This window comes from Neopelma chrysocephalum, unplaced genomic scaffold (assembly GCF_003984885.1).
Source record: "Neopelma chrysocephalum unplaced genomic scaffold, ASM398488v2 Primary Assembly neopelma1_80b, whole genome shotgun sequence".
Lineage (NCBI taxonomy): Eukaryota > Metazoa > Chordata > Aves > Passeriformes > Pipridae > Neopelma > Neopelma chrysocephalum.
Window position 1 is genome coordinate 6,369,453 of NW_020897742.1, and position 17,599 is coordinate 6,387,051.

At 47.6% G+C, this 17,599-nt stretch overlaps 1 long non-coding RNA gene across 1 annotated transcript; it reads right to left on the minus strand.

Annotated features, from left to right (window-relative positions):
- Positions 1–3,464: 3,464 nt before the first annotated feature.
- LOC113970841 lies at positions 3,465–11,033 on the minus strand. Its single transcript, XR_003535351.1, has 3 exons — positions 10,617–11,033; positions 10,091–10,211; positions 3,465–4,509 (listed from the first exon to the last, which is right to left on the minus strand). It is a non-coding gene; the product is annotated as an uncharacterized LOC113970841 (long non-coding RNA).
- Positions 11,034–17,599: the final 6,566 nt, after the last annotated feature.

The window sequence follows — 17,599 nt, forward strand, 5'->3', positions numbered from 1 at the left end:
TGGGTTAAATTCACACCCTCCCACACTCAGGTTTTCATTCTCCATATCACCTCCTCCTCTTTCCCCAGCTGATGGGCCAAAGGTGTGCAAGCTGGAGCCTTGCTAACCAAGCCAGCCACACCACCTGCAAACTGGCACTACATGGCTGCTCCCTGGCAGCTCTTCCCTCCACTCTGAAATGACAGAATACTAATATTTAGTAAAACATGGTGGTTTGAAGTTTCGCAGCTGGCTCCTTCACAGGCAACATAATTTTCCACTACTGAGGGAGAAGAAAATATTTCAGACCACAGTAAGACACCAAACAGAAGTGTCTGCTGACAGCTCTGCCTTTTCCAGCTCCTGCAAGACCAGCCTGTGTATTGTGTCTTCACAGAGCACCACTGCTAGAGTTTTGCTCTTCTGACCATGTTTTGATTCCTTTCCTGAAGTTCTTACCCTTATTTCCCTCAAACACATAATTTCCTGCAATACTGCAGACAGGTATATGCCAGGGCTCCTTGAACAGTGTCTGCCAGCAGGTTCTGGGGGAGGCTGTGGGACAGGGTGATATGTGGGAGCAGCGCTGGGATCAGTAGCATTGTTCCTAAGCAATTCCTCATTATCACAACTGTTGCTATTGGGAGATAATAATGGAAAGCAAGAAACTGGTAATAAAGCTAAAATATCATGGGAGCCAAAGCTCAGGCAGTTCCTTTGTGGGGCTGAGCCAACAGGGAGAAGGCCCTACATCAGCAAGGCCAGAGCAGAGCACGAGGTCATCCACCTTTCACAGCTCCTGGAGTTCAGACACATGGTATGGGACCACTGAGGGTGAGGATCCCCTCCATCCCACCCTGCCTGGGGCTTGCCATGGTGCTGAGCCCCAGCACAAGCACTTGCCACCCACCTGAGCCTGGTTATATCTTGTGTTTTCAAAGCCATTCACTTGGCACAAGGGGAGAACAAGGCTTCACTCAGGTCAATGTGTCCCATCACACTGCTTCTACAAAATGTCTCTCAATACCACACAAATAATCTATAGCAATCACGCTAAAACCAGCTCATGCTGGTTTCATATGGAAGCACTAATAAAATGGGAAGATGTTAGGGATTGTGAGGAACATAGACCCACAACTGCTTCATTTTTTCAATTCAGTCTAACTGACTGCAGCCACAAATCATGCAAAGTTTTGTTAAATAGGGAAAAAAGCTGTATTGAGCTTGCCTGGCAAGCACGGGAGGAGTAACCACGGCCCAGAAGTTTATTACCTCTCTCAGTGGGGCTGAGCTGGCTCTGCTCCCATTGACTGTGGAGAGGGGTGAACACCTATCATCTGCTCTGATGAGGCTGAACAGAAATAGAACAAAACTGGACATATTTAGCAGTTGGACATTTATACAAGTATGTGATGATGTAAAGAGTAACCACCATCCTGCTGTCAAACTAAAAAAAGCATTTGGCTGCCTGCCTTGACCCTGGTCTAGGCCTCAAGGGGCACAGTGTGGCCACCGACACCTTCCTCCTCATGTCTTACTCAACCTCCAGGGTCAGATGGGGCTTTTGATGCTAATTTCATGGGGTGAGCCCAGACTTCAGTGGACGATGTGCTGTCCCTCTGCAAGCTATACCTTCGAGGTTGAGGTGAGAGCCGGGAACAAAGCATTGCTAACTTCCAGAGGCAGTGAGGTGAGATGTGGGCATTTCTAGAAAATCCTTCAAAGGACCACCCTATGACTGTTAACTACTCTGAATCAATTAAATTTAGAGCAGGGGCTAAAAGCAGCCCTGTCCATTGCTGAGGCAGAGGAGGCACATCCCTGCTGTGTCAGGTACACAGCAATGCTCTGCTTGCACACAGCCTGTGCATGCATAAAACAAAACCCACGCTGGGAGCAACAGGTGGGCGGCAAACCTCTGACCTCCTTCTGAAGTGCCAGGCAATGGCATAGCCCATGGGCTGGGAATTCTGTACCCAGTGCAGAAGCAGCAGCTGGCCCCTCAGGGGCCCTGGCACAGCTCTCCAGTTGTTAGATCTGAGTAGCAACCTTGCAATCTGAAAGCCTGATCCTCCATCTCCTGCCGCTCCCCAAGCTGCAACTACGGCATCCTCAGGGCTTACAGGCAGTACAGAGGGGGACAGCCTTCAAAACTGAGTGGGCACAGCCAAACCACCCAACAGAAGCAGTCAGCAGTGGTGTAGGCTCCCAGGGGACCAGGACCTGGCAGGGAGGACAGAGTCCTGCAAAAGGAAGTACTGCTGAGCTGGACAACCCTCTCCATCCCTCTTTTGAGCTCCTGGATCTGATCCAGGCTCTGTGTCAGGTACAGCGCTGGGCAACAGCCACCCTGGGTACCATCAGTGACACGTCCTGGTGGTAAACACAGGATTTCCCAGACATGCACAACTGTCACTGTCAGGTTTTCATCCTCCCTCAGTGCCTGATATTGACCGAAGCAGTAGCCCATTTCCACGTACATCTGTGTTTCAAACTGTGTAAGTGTCAGAGATGAAAGCACTGGTGGCTGCTCCCCTGGGGTCTACTCCTGACTCCAAAAGCTTTAGATGTTCAGTGTCTGAGAGATGCTCATAAAAATCACCATCTACTGAGGTGACAGAAAACAGTGACTTCTGTCACCAAATTGGATGAACATTTCCCTGCTCTGTGTTATCTCCTTTTCACAGGCTTCCAGAAGTGACATTTTATGAGCATATTTTCTCACTGTTTTGCTCAAGCCAGCTCAATTACTTATAACATTGTACAACCAGTTAGGGTTGTACATTTAGCATTGTAAGAAAAAAAAAATACTCCTGACAGCTTTAGTTTAACAAGAGAAAAAACGTGGTGAAGTTGGGGGTTTTGTTGGGTTTTTTGGACCTAAAGCCAAATTAGCCTCTAGGCAGTGAGCTAGAAAAAACAAGTTTCTAATCCAGAAAAGCTCCCTGGTCTCTCTTAAGCATTAAATGGCCAATTTATTCACCAGGGAGAGGGTGGAGAGTTTTTCACTCACAATCCTTTCAAGATTATTATTATTCTACTTAAAATGCCTTTAAAAGTCTACTTTTGGTTCTAATTCATGTTAAACAAGATCTTGGGGAAACTTTTGTCTGGCGAGCTAACAGAAGCTTCATTTCAAACTCAAGTAAGGTCTTTATGGGAAGATCTTCTGGAAACAATATAAAAACAAACATTGGGGGAGGGAGGAAAGAGACGAAGAAAACATATCATTCTTCTTCCCAAAACTGACCTCTGCTACAGTTACCCTCCCTGTTGTGAAGAGGCCTTCTTTGTGACCCCCCTTAGCTCAGTCCATGTGCAAATCCCAAGCCTATGTGCATTTATTAGCAGACTCAGGTATTTAAGGGTTAAAAGACTTATATAGGATAAGATGAAAATTGAATACGCTGAGACTGCAAGAGAGTAACAACTTTCTTACAAATACCTGTACCCAATAGTCAAAATTACTAGGAATAAGCCATCATACAACTGTTTTAAAAGACCAGAGTTTTCCTTTTGTTTTCCCATTTTTTAAATGAAAGTAGATGAAAAGCAATAGAAATCTTCAGTAAGATGCCTGTCAATGCCAGTTTGTGTTTGTAGCACAATGCAGGCTCCTCTGATGTTGTTTCAGTATGATTAATAGTATTTTAAAATAATGCCTGTGCAATAGCCACATCTGAAACTCATATAGAAATCTGAATATTATCAGAAAAGATAAAGAAAGCTAAGTAACAAATCAAAGGGCTGAGAATTTCTCATGTCTCAGCAGGTGATATAAATTTAGTTCTCCTTTATAAAAACTTATTGAATTCAACTTTAAGAAGGGCTTTGTTCCCCTCATGTTTTCAATGTCATTTTAAGGATCATCTGTAAAAGCAGAACACTCTAAATCATTGCATTATTCTTCTAGCTAATAAACTCAAGGTAACTTTTGTACAGTATTAAAGCAGTCAGTGTTAATGGATTACAGGGTTTGTAAGCTATCCTGCTGCAGAGGCATCCAAAGCACTGCAGGAATGTAGTGGTGTTCCCCAACATGGACTTCCGAGTTTCAGTCCAGGATTTCTCCATCTCAGTAGGTGGTAGATCATTCAGATTAAGGCCTCGTTTGATTTGCTCTTGCAACGGAGAGCTAGAAACACTGCAAAAAGCATGCAGAGACAGTGGCTAAGTCTGTAAGCGTCTCTCCTTTCCTAAGTGTCCAGCTGCGTTAACGGGGCAGAGCACTCCATGCCAGTCACACCACAGAGTAACCCAAGGATGAGAAAGTTCCTCACAGATGGGTGGCAGAGGCATCACCACTAGGACATGTAGGGATGGACACAAGCGCACAGGAGGGTCTGGTGCTTGTCACATTCTGCCTGTACTTTGGACAGCGTTGTCTAGCATTGTGTGCATTCCTTAGGCACCAGTGTTGGGGTGGGGACATTTCTCAAGTCACTGAGTGACCAGGACCTGCACAGCTCAAACTGTGCACAGCAGGACCCACTCTGCTGGGTACTGGGTTCAGGTATGAAGGCCACGTACCTGAAAGAAAGAAAGATAAATTCAGTCACTAAGCAGGTCAACAGTGGAATGAAGAGTAAAAACTGATCTTCTCACCCCACTTCTGTGGTTCCCACTGTATGTTTTCCATAGACCCCAAGACTCTCCATGCTATTTCAATAGCTCTTCAAAAATCAACAAAACCTATTGCCACAACAAGGTGAGGCTCACACCTCTAAGATAACCATTCTTTGGGGACCCCTCACCTCAAAGGCAGTGTGAAGATCTGCTGCATCCAACCCAACAGCTTCTGAATTGCTGCCAACTGTTGAGCCAAGGCTCTTTCCAAGCACTGAATCAGCTAAAGGCAGCCTGTCATTAGACTGCCTAATGGGAAATGCGCCACCATCAGCACAAAGGGAGTCCACGCACAAGGTTTTATAGCACATGATTTATTGTTTCCATCCTTATTCCACCAAGGTGTCAAGTGAGATCCTGAAGATGAAACAGCAGCAGTTATCATGCTAATAACTGTGCTCATTTTCAGCCCTGCACCCTCCTCCCAGCAAACAAACCACTCCAACTGGAGAAAAAAATTGCAGCATGCTGCTTTGGCATTAGCACTTTGCAATTAAATCCTCACCTTTCCATCTCTTGCTTGGAGCACTGTGTTGCCAGAAATAGTGCAACTATGCCTGGCTTCCCACTTTTTTCACATATTTACTCTTCCAGCAGGCTGGGACCACTTGGTTTGTGAGGGCCAGTGGTTCATAAACCATTACCTTGCTCTACAGGAAGCCATATCATGATAGCACAAAACCCACAGTGACACTGCTCTGTTATACACAGGCTTTGAAAGCTTTGCAGTTAAATCCATTAACCATGTGCATTTAGAGGAGATGCAATCACTCTACCTGTAACTACACCTCGGTGAGTGACCAGGCAGAAACACCGTGGACATTCACCAACAATCACTGCTTTAGGCCTCTGTAAGGCAGAACGTGCTGTCTCCTCAGTAAGCTGGGCAGCACATTGCCAGCAAAGGAAAGTGAAGACAGCCTCTTCCATGGCCTTTGTAACTGCAGTTTTAAAGAAAAAAAAAAACCACAAAACTTTTAATTAAGTAAGTCTATGCTTACTTCAAAACCAAACCCTACCCACATTAGCAGGAGATTTAGCATTAAGTTCTCCGGGGATGAGGGAAGCGTCTGTACCAGCCAACAAAGCATCTCTGTGCTCTCTGCTTTGCCCTTTTTTACAGAGTGGAGGTAACCACATCCATCCCAACAGGGGCAGGGAAGCTTCATTAACTGATGGTTACACAACACTTTCACATGAAAGCCATGTGTTTACAGTTTCATTTTGTCATAATTAGTGCCACATACTACAGCAATGTCTCCAGGACTTTAATACCCAGTTTGTGTAAGGGGCATTTCACAAAGCTCAGCAAAAAAAAATTCCTTATTATTAAGCAATTGCCACGTAAGTACACTCGGCTCTTACAGATGCCCTGACATGTCTCAGAATAAGCAGGTAGTAGGCAAAAGTTTGACTTGCTCATGATTCAATGACATTAAATCAACTTGCTTTAAGTAACTGTCTCTGATACAGGAAGCACTATTTATCCCACTGCTAAAAAAATTTAAAAACTAAAAAAAAATCTTCTGCCTTCATTGGAAACAAGCCTGGTTCAGGTGGCTATCTGAGCACAGGAGTGGAGGAAAGACTAATGAACTGATGTCCTCTGGGCTAAAAAACCCAGTATATTTTTCAGAACTGGTCAACAGAGATGCCAAAGCTGTGCTGTTCATTGTAAGACCTGAGTTGTAACTTCACTGATGTGTCACTGGCCCCAGGGCAAGGCACTGCTCTCTTGAGCTCCAGGCACCTGAGCAGCGGTGTCAATGAGCTTCCATATGGTCACTTAATAAAGGTCATGAGAGGCTTTGGGCAGATACATCTTTTGATATCTCCTGGACGAAACCATGTTTCCATTTGATCGCCGTCAGATGCCATTTGAGTACTAATCCCTAGAAATACCTGAGGCACTTGACCTCCTTCTTCTGTGAACTTCTCCCTGTGTTTTGCAAACACAGACTTGACTGCAAGCACTGCTGAAGTATTGCTGACATTTCATGACATCCTGGAGCTAGCTAAATAGGGACAAGAGCCCTAGAGGAAGAAAAGGAAGGACTTTTGCAGAGATGATGTTCAGGTAGTACTGTATACAGATATTTATAACCAAGGACATAAGGGGTTATTTAAGATCATGACTGGAGGAACAGTAATAAAGAGTTCAGGCCTACAGAAAAGCAGAGTAATGGTAGAAGGAAAACACATGTGAAATTAAAGGCAATTAGTACATAATGTGACAGGTCCCATCATTTTGTTTGAAAATATTTTTTATGCAGAGCATCTCTGTCCCCATACGGTACCATCTCCCCAACTCTGCTTGGCTTTTCAACCTTCAGCCACACATAGGTGACAAATCCACTAAGTCTATAATTTACACACATCTATATCTACCTCCAACTTTCCGTCAGTTCCAGAGAAGATTCAGAAGGTCCATCTGCACTGGTAAATAAACCTAGATAGGGCTTGTCCATGACCAGAGGCCACCTGACACAGCCTGGCCACCTCTCTACAGCTCCAGTCTCTTCACACCACTCTCCAAGCTGAGAGCTGTGGATGTAAAGCTGACCTCCCCAGCACCAGTGGAGGCCAAGGAAAGGACGGAGCTGCAGGGAACGTGGGTACGAGCTGAGCTGAGCGCTGATCCTTGTTGGTCCCTTCCAACTCAGGATATTCTTTGATTCTGTGATTCCAATCATAGGCTGGTGTCAGTACTCTACTCAGTCACAACATCCATGACTCTTCTCAGAGGAGCTCAGCAACAGGACAAGAAGCAACAGCCACACACTGGAACAAGGGAACATGGTCAGGCACTGGAGCGAATTTCCCAGAGTGGATGTGGAGTCTCCATCTTCAGAGACACTCAAAACTGGACAAGACCCTGAACAGCCTGATCTGGCTGGACCTGCATTGAGCAGAGGGTTGAAGCAGAGACCCTTCCAGGTGGGACATCTCTAGGACATCTCAAATGGTTCTGTTTCCCATATGGAGATTCAGTTGAGCCACAGTTTGCCGAAGTCTCTGCTCCTCCATGAGTTGGAAAAGCAAAAATCTTCCTTGTCAGCAGTACTGATTTGCCCATCATCTCCGTTCCCAGTCAAGTTATGCAGTGTTTCCAGATTTGCAGTCACTGAGTTTACAAAAGCCAAACCCTGGGATCTGTTACCCACATTTCTGGGGAGTTCAAGGGAGAAATCCTGTCTCTCCTCCTTCTCCTTTGTAACCTTCCAGCAGCATGGAGGTGAAGGAAATGCCAGTCCCTGGGCTCCCATACCTCAGGCCTGCCTTCTGGAAAAGCACAGCTTGACATTTTTAACTACATGCTGGAAGGTACACTGTACTTTTTTATAAAAGAAATGCTTTTAAAAACTTCCTTGCCACTAATTCCTTCAGATGTGAAATACCAAAAGTTGTACAAGTTCTTCCAACTAGAAGAATGCAAAGGCTTCCTCTGGAGGAAAAAGCCATGATTTTGCACATTAAAGCCAGGGTAGGTGAAAGGAATATCTCTTCACAAGCAATCTGATCCTGCTCACCTCACGCTTTGCAGATAAAACCCTGGGAAGTGCTGCCCTGCCTCTCCCTCAGGCCACCCAGCTCTGGTCCCCCCTTCACTCCATCCAGGAGATGGAGATGTTCTATCATAGTGCAGCTTCAGAGATATTTGTTACAAAGTCATCTGTCTCTGGAGCTGGTTAGGAGACACAGGTTTGCTAGCACCAGGATAGGTCATACATAACATGAAGGCATCCCATTAGAGCCACTCAGCAAGTTATTCCATGGCCTGGGCCATAAAACCCAACATTACCCAAGTGCGTGCATTTAACTCAGGTCATCTGTGAGGCATGGACACAGCTCTGGCCTGGAGTGGGCTAAAGGCAGAGTGACAGTCAGCACAGCCCTACTGTCAGGGGACAACCCTGCCAGCTCCCAGAAGTCAGATGTGTATCTGAATACCAGGTCAGTTTTAGTACTTGCTGGTAAGGCATTAACCTCAGCTATTTTCTTTTTCTGTGCAAGTTAAACCAGTTTGTTTGCATCTATATTTGGTGGTCTCTGTCAGGCTTCCCTGCACAACCAGGGCTTGGCTCTGGCTCTGCAGAGCTGAAGAGATGAGTATTTATTTAATAACAGCAGTCCCAGTTTGGTGGTGATAAAGGGCACAGAACTGGAGGCCAACCAATCTAACAGTGTCTCAAATCACAGTATTTTACATGTGCCCTTGATCCCCTCTCACCTCTCTTGAAGGGCTCCAGGCTACCAGGCTGGAACAGAAAGCAGAGGTGGAGGTGGAGAAGAGATGTCCCTGGTCAGAGGCATCTACAATAGCTCAACTTGGCAAAGGTGACCAACAGCAATGCCAGATGTCACTGCTACCTTTTGCTCTCTGGACAAAGCATCACCAGGCTGCAGCATCTCTGCACTGGGTAGGCAGCAGGGAAGTGCTCCTGTAGCCCCTTGCCTTCTTCCAGGCTGGGACAGGGCAAGAGCCACAGGAATTTAGTTCCTGTCCAGGCAGCAAAGCAGTTTCTGCCGTATGAAGCCAGGCCTGGTAGCACCTGCCTGCTTCCCTACACCTTGCCTGATGTCACCCCAGGCTTGTGCAGGTCTGCTGAGGTCCAAGCCCAGCGACCCTGCAGCAGCTGTGACTCTACTGAGGTCTGGGACATGGCTCCTTAGCTGAAATCCCACTGCCTGCTGAACACTGGGGATGTCAGCCTGTCCAAGGTCAGCCAGTCTTCAACCCTGCCCCCACTGAGGATGAGAAACAATTTTCACAAAACTGGAACAAGAACAAAGTTTCTGCTGGAAGGGGAAGTTCATCTCTTGCTGATTCGCTTCACACACCCACAGGATCTCTGCAGAGCTCTTCTGCTTCCCTACACCCTTGTGTTTACCCAGCAGTTAGAAGCAACCATCTCTAAAGGCCATGCACAAAATCCTACCGTGAGTACCAGGACAAAGAGAGGAGATGGACACAACTGGGGAGCTGCAGCAGGAAGTCCAGCAGGGCTCTGCAGAAGGGCAGCCCACTGGGGATGGGGCAGGGGCATAGGGTCCACAGGGCATCCGTGTTTGGAGACACGGTGGGGCTGGGAGTCACAGTGGGAAAGGCCAGTAGAAGCCAGGACTGAAACAAGGAAGCTGGAACAAACTCACAGGGTCTGAGTGGGCCCAAGGGGGGCATTTATGCTACTGATTAGGCAAGTACACCATGCAGACAGCTTGATCATCTCCACTTTGGCTACTACATCCATACTGTGGTCACTGACTGGAATTTGCAGCTTGAGTTTTAAGTTACTGATGAGAACACAGCACTACCATGTGGAAACCAGCTCATCTGCATGATACTGTACCTCACCTGCCCTGCTGCAGGTGACAATGGGATTTTGGCCTTTTTCCTCATTTGGACATAGTTTGAGCCTCACCCAGGGACTCGAAAAGAAAAGGCTTGTCTTACCAGCACACAGGCTGCTCATACAGGACATACCATAATACTCCAGCTGTGTGACAGCTGCCTCTCCTGGGTGCAGAGATGCTCAGGCAGGAGCCGGCTGCAGCTGCTGCAAGCACTCCCATGGCATGAGCCCTCCATACTCCCAAAGGAAAGACTGCAGAAAGACAGCATGGTGAGACACACAAAATGCAACTCTTTGCTGAGCTGGGTCTTTATTCTTGTGTTTTTGAACAAAGCAGAGCCCTTCCCTTAAAATGTGGGAAGCAGAGGGGAAAAAAGTGTTTACTGGCAATGCTTAGGTTGCAGTAAAATCCAAGATGTGTTGAGAGGACACTCCTAAAAAATATGCTTTCATATTTAAACATCTGTTCTCAGCAGTTTTTTTGCGAATTAGATGAGTTAAACCCCAGCCCTGGGCCAAAGCCCAGCTCTGTTTATTACACAGAGGCAACCTCCATCCCTCCTCTAGCTGTGGTTTCACCACTTTGTCCTGGCCTCGTCATGCTGTAGGTCGGCTCTTCAGCAAGGGAACTGGACTCCCCTGCTCTGAAGTACCCACCTTACCAGCTCATCTCAGCCAGGTAAAGGTACATTCAGCACAAGGCAGCACCTTGAGCAGCAACAGAGACGAAGCAGGCTTGGGAACATTTACTCCTAACCATCACCTTCCAAATCAGCCTCTTAGAGTTTCCCTCTGTACATCTCACTGGCCTCTCTCTTGCAGTTATTTTTCTCTGGACAGCGTGTGGCAGCAGACAACGCTGGCTTTGTGCTCTCTTCTTAAGCCCAGCTTTTTCCATACACTATTTCACAGCATATCAGTTCAGACTCACAGGACATGAGGTCTCTGCATCAAAGAAAACACCTGAAGAACTGTAAACATTAGAAATAAATTTTCCAGGACGTTTTGGGTCAGAACTGTAGAAAAACCCAAATGAAGATGGTATCTGGGAAAAGGTTTGAAAAACCAAGTGACGGAGGCCGGCTCTGCGATGTTCTCATTGCCTTTGCTACACACAAGTTAATGCTAGAAAGGCAGATTAATATATAAACCTGTTCACTGAAGGGTAACACCGGTCCAGCAGTTCACAGTGGGTAAGATGAAGGTTTTCCTGCTTGCTCCATGGAGGTCAAATTTTATTATTTTCTTCTCAAAGTGTGGCAAAAGCTGTCTAAGGTAGTTTGACATCTAGACAAACTTCTGATGGACATTCACTGGTCTGCTTCTAAAAAATCCACAGTAAATATCTGAACGAAGATCTCCAGGCTCTCTCCAAATGTGCCAGGGTGTCCTCACCTGCCTCACGGTGCAAGGCAGGAATGCCCAGGTCCTGACAGTGGTCGGCCAGCATCAGTGGTGCTGTGGAGGACAGCTAAGAAAACGCAACATCTCCCCGTGCCACATCACAGGGAAGTGGATACCCTGTGAGGGGACCTTAGGATGTCTGGGAAGCATGTGAGAAACCACCCTTTTAGTCAACAAGCAAGACAGAGAGATGCATTCTGAAATTATGTATTTTAACTTTGAGTTTTAATCCTTTTTGTGATTAATACAGGTGACCACAAAAAAACTCCATAGCTTTCCAGAACTATTATGCCAAGGGATGTCTATCTCTGTTGAAGGCTTGCTGAAAATACACCAAGTATTAGGAAAGAAAACAAAACTTAACACATGTGCTGTGATATTGTTACAAGACCAGTTCCTTCAGTGAACTAACTGCAAATAACCTAAAAAATTTCTGGTGGGAACAAAAACCTGAAAAAACACAGCTCCCCAGGTTCTGTTTTGGTTATTGTGTCAGAGGGTGCCTGTTATTTTACCAGCAAGGAAACTCTTCATGCGTTTGGCTCTCTGATGCTCCCATAATAACTACTGATAGGACTGCAGCTGCCCATCATGCCTTGACAGGTGAACAGCAGTACAGCCCAGCACCACCCCTCCCAAATGCTGGCGCTGGGACCCTCGTGAGGTGTTGCCCCTGCTCAGGGAACCTGTCTGTGGGGCACAGGGTGTGTTGGCATCTGATTTCCATCCTTCCCACCCCCTCCTTGCACTAATGCTGCCGAGTGCAAAGGCTGGGCTGGGCTGATCCTTGCACTGGCTAGAGCCGTGAAGATCTGTCCTGTGGCCAGGGGGCTGCTTCAGGGGTTGGAGCCAGAAAGCAAAACCTGAGGAAGCAAAAAGCTCAGGCTCTGCATCAGAGGGGAACAACAATTCCCTGGCTTCGATAGAGAAAAAGCCTGGACTATGGGGTCTCACTTTGAGGTTGAGAGGTGAGATAGGGTCTGTGAGACCATCCCAGTGACCATGGGCTGGGGACAAGGCACGGAACAAACAAGTTCACTGGAACTGGCTGCAATTTTTCACATGCTCTGTCCCTTCTCAGATGAAAGACTGTCAGGAGAGAGAAGACTGACAGTCCTGCCTGTAGTCTGGGGATAGGGTGAGATATGGGCTGAGGTAGAGTCAGTCTGGTTTATTCATATACTCAGGGAATGAGCAATCTTAAAATAAGATCTGAAAAAAATTCACATTTTGTCCTGGCAATTGCATGTGTCAACTCCACTTTGGCCTTTGCTCTTAAAAGTCCAGTCAAATACTTTAGCAGGTAAATCAGTGCTAGTGGCTTTGATGAATAACGGTAATCCTAAAATAAAACCATGTTCCTCAAATAAATGTGATGGTTTGGACAAGACTCGGGTGTCAATATGTACAAGTATAAATGTGTGTGCATATGCATGCATGCATTTGTATCTCTGCAATTATTTTTTTTATTAGAAGGCATTGATTGCCAGGTTTGAAGAGTGCTGTCTAGCAGAGGTAGGCATCCTTTCACACACAGCATACATCCTTTTCTTTCCCAGAGCAGAGGCTGAGGGTGCCAGCACAGCTGGAGTGAGAAGAGACCACCCACCATGTTAAGTCCAGCATCATCATCCAAAAGAGCTCCTGGGCTCCCATAGGATTTGGGAGAAGCCAGGAGCCAGCACCGCTGGCATTCTCAACACTGTGCTTTGGATGCAAAGGCTCCTGGCTCATTGCTGGCTTGGCTGTGTGCCATCCAAAATTGATCCACGTGCTGTACTTGGCACTTGCACTACACACTTCCAACCCTTGCTCTTGAAGATCAGCCAAGATATTATCCACTGGCCCTGCTGGTTAAAAGCCACCAGTCCATCATAAAGAGGAATTTGATAGCTGATTTTCATTAATTTTCCTGAGGAGTCATGTACTTATCAGGCTTTTAGCTTTTGGAAAATCTTCTCTTTAATTCTCAGCAGTACTTTAGGAGCAGGGAGGTACCACTGAATAGTCTCAGAGTCCTTCCATGTCACTGTAAACCATGGCAGCATTTAAGGTCACTGTTGCTCAAACACTTTCCTGGCTCCAGCAGTGATCTGCTTCAAAACACAAGGCGTTTGGCTCATTTTGACAGCTGGTTTATGGAGCCAAGTAAATTCACTTCCAGCTGAATCTGAGGGACTGTCCTGGAATGAACTGTTTCCATGGGGGCAGCCAGGAGACTTTCCAGGAGGCTCCAGTCCTTCAGAGACAGCCTGCAGGGATGGAGGAGGAGGAGAAGTTTGTTCACTTCTTGTTGGGAAGTTTTTGTCTCTGATGCTTGCAGAGCCTGTCCCTTTCGGACATTTTGTTTGGGGATATTTAATTCCACATTCAACTCCGCCATCTCCTCCTCAGGAAGCAGGCCTCATCACTTCTCCTTTCTCCAGGACCTGCCTCAGATCCAAAGCAGTTCTTTGTGACTACCCTGGCTCTGGACCCAGACATGTGAAACCACACCCCCAGACTCACAGATGATCTACTCTTCCTACAGAACATCCTTCACAGAATCACAGAATGATTTGAGTGGGAAGGGACCTTTAAAGGTCATCCAGTTCAACGCCCCTGCCATAAGCTGGGACACCTTCCACTGGACCTGGTCTCTCAGAGCTCAGTCCAACCTGACCTTGAATGTTTCCAGGGATGGGGCATCTGTCACCTCTCTGGGCAACTTGTACCAATGTTTCACCACTCTCATTGCAAAAAAATCTCTTCCTTATGCCTAGTCTGAATTACCCATCTTTTAGTGTAAAACCATTACTCCTTGTCCTATCACTGCAGGTCCTGCTAAAAAGCCTGTCCCTGTCTTTCTTGTAAGCCCCCATTTTTAAGAGATCAACCTGGCAATGATCTGACCTCTTGTGTCCTTCCCTCCTCCAGCCCCTCTGTCATGAACTTTTGCTTGGTGATTTAGGAAGAACAAGCAGAATGAAAGGCTCGTAGATGTAACCATTGCAGTCAGTGGTGAGGAGGACCAAGAAGACTCACACTCTGCCCCTCCTGTGTTTATCAGCCTCTGGTTTGGAAGGAGGGGAGCAGCAGCCCCGTGAGACCTGCTCTCCTTCCCACTCACCCGCATGCTGCAAACAGGGGCTGGAAACCAAGCAGCCACTGTACCCCCCTAGTCTCCTCCCCTGGCGGAATGACAGTCTTGCCTTTAATAGGTGCTGTTTAATTTGAGTGATACCTTCCAGAGTGCCCAGCAATTGCGCAAGTGTTTTACTGTTGAAAGCAAAGAAAGAAGCAGCCTAGGATGGTTGGGGGATCAACTCCACAGGCTCGACAGCCTGCTGAGAAGCAGAGTGGCTCCATCTGTGGGGATGGGCTAAGGAGGTGCCCATTCTTTGCATGGGATATTTCCCGAAACTCCACTCTTTTCACTTGTTAGTCCCCGACCCAGGAACACCACCAGAACCACCACTCAGTGCCCCAAACCCGACCCAAATGGCATCTCCCGGGCTGCGTTATTCTCCCAAGGTCTGCCATACCCGTCTGCGAGAGGTGTGCCTGAGTTCAGCCCAGGACTGCTGTTCCTGCTGCATGATCCCCGAAGATGACAACGTCCTCTCCCCAGCTCAGGGAGATGTATGTAAAGATCTGGAGCTAGGGAGGCCCGAGCTAATGGGCTGGAATGGAAAGTTTTGGACGGAAAAGGGGAGCGCGGCACCCTGCCCAAAAAAGCGTGATCAGAAACGGCCGCGCATCCCTCCCCTGCGCCGCCGGCTCCCTCCCCTGGCCTTGGGCGCTCCGGGGTGGGATTCTCCCACCGAAGGTTCCCGGAGCGGCGGAGCGCCGCGCCCGCCCCGCCCGGGAGAGGCGGCGGCCCGGAGCGCTCCCACCGGCACGGCCCCGGGCCCGGCGCGGCCCCGGCCATGGGCAGCGGCAGCAGCCGCCGGCGGGGCGCGGCGGGGCCCAAGGGCAGAGCGGCGGAGAACCGGGAGCTGCCTGAGACGGCGCCGGCAGAGAGCGAGGGGGTGGCGGCGCCCGCCCCCGCCCGCCCAGCCCCTGCCTCCGGCGGCATTCCCGAGCCCCGGGCCGCCGGGAGCTACGGGGCGATGCGTGCAGGCGGCGGCGGGGCTCCGCTTCAGCAGGCGGTAAGTGCCCGCCCGCGCCCCGGTCGGGACCCCGGACGCTCCCGGCGGCGGCTCCGGTACCCCCAAGACCAGCCCGGGGGTCCCCGCCTGCCATAGCCTGCTCGCCGCGTCTTCCTCCGAACATAAACCGCACTAAATTCCTTTTATCTTCACTGCGAGCCCGGCTCAGTGCTCCCTTCTCCTTTTCTATTTGCTACTCTGCTTGCGTTTTCTGTCTCTTGTGCAAAGGAAACACCGTCCCGAGAGGGGCCATCCCGTTCTCCAGTCTCCCGGTGCTACTGGAAGTTTCTTTTCCTACCTTGTGGAAATAGCTCGACTTTATAGTTCGGCTTCTGGGTCAGGCTTGTAAACAGAAGTTTAAAAATGTGAACATAAAACTGCCCTTTAATGTTTGCCAGTCCACTGCAACTGCAGTCTGGCTCTTCCTAAAGGCGCATTTCAGTCTGTTTCTGTTTAACAAATTACGGATTTGCCACCGAGGGAGTTGAGATTTATCTTTTGTGGGTGTTTTCCAATCCAAAAATAGCAGCAGCATCTATGTCATCTGGTGATGAGGCCAAAAATCACCAGCTTCTTTCATCTTAGTTTGGCTTTGCAAGTTGTGTGTTCTTTGTAAGATAAATGCTGCTCTCCATAGATGCACAAATGTCTTCTGACTAAAGTAATAAATTTAAAAATGGAAAGGAATATTTAGGACCCAGGAACTTTCTGCCTTGCATGTTTCAGTTTTGCTCTTTAGAAGTGTATCACTTCCATCACCAAACTGTTCATCCATGGGGTAAGGATAACTTTAATACAAAATAATTTTTCCATTAAGAAACTTGGCAAGGATCAGTATGAGAATCCTGTTTTTTGACAAGTTTTAAAGAAAAACCTCAAAGAAAGTAAGGCTTGGAAACAGAAGAAAAAATAGACATCTTGTATTGACATATTTTGTCTTTGCTCTTCTTTCTGCTCCAAACCCTCTTGCAGCATGAACAGGAGCTCAGTCCAGCACTGCTTTCTCCTCTGAGGGACTCTCATTCATGAACACTCCTCCTGACTTCTCCCATTTATCTTTACCTGTGGGAATAGAGGCTGCTGGTATCCATTTTCCCTCTGTTTCCACTTGTGAATATCATGACTGGATCTTTTAAAATAATAATTACATAAGCTGTGAGTTTTCCTGTGCATAAAGTAGTATTATAGCTCTATTCTGATGTATATGCTAGGTAATTATATATCAGAAAGGCAACGGAGCTGCCCTCATCTTTCTTTACTAGTATCAGTGGAGAGACAGTCCACTACAGCATTAGATACTAGTGAACCAATGACAAGGAGCAAACCAGAAAGCCTGAGGAATTTAGGATGTTGCCCTTGGGGAGTCACTGTGCCCCACTCCCTGCTGCAGACCTCCTCCTCTGGCAGAAATGATCGTGAGAAACCTGTAGCATCCCTTCAGCCACTCTGGGTTGTGGTCAGACCTGGTACAGCACAGAGATGTCTGTGAGGGTCCTCAAAACTCAGCCTGGAGCAGGCATATGGGGCCTTGGTCATCCAGCAAGGCCAAGTGGGTGCAGCACACAATTGTGCCACCTGAGGCAACAGTGATGCTGAGCATCCTGTGTGTCCCCTCGTCCAGCTGCTGCTGCTGCTGCTGCCTCTTGTGTGGGAGGAAGTCCACACCTCTCGTTGCACCCAAATACATTGTCTTAAAGACAGCAAAGAACTACCAGTGTTTTTCAAATATCTAAAAGACATACAAGAGAAGGCTCAGGTATTTTCAGGGCAAACTGGAAGCTTTTTACTGGCAGCACTTTCTTTACGTGAACCTGAGATGACCATGGTACAGACAGTGATCATGGGCTTACCATTCTGACTCCTTAGGGCCTAAAATGTCAATAGCCTGAGAAAAGGAGGGAGGAAACTGTTTGCAGCACCAGGTTTTGCTTGTTTACTGGGTGCAATTTAGTCTTTTAGGTTGTTGTACAAACTGCAGTCCTACCCTTCCCATGAGGCTGGTGGAGGAGGTTTCTGGAAAGGGATATCAGCTTTGTTGCATCACCAGTTCCTTGCTAGAAATTTTGAGGGCAGCTTCTCTCAGTCTTGCTAGCTTCTCAAGCACTT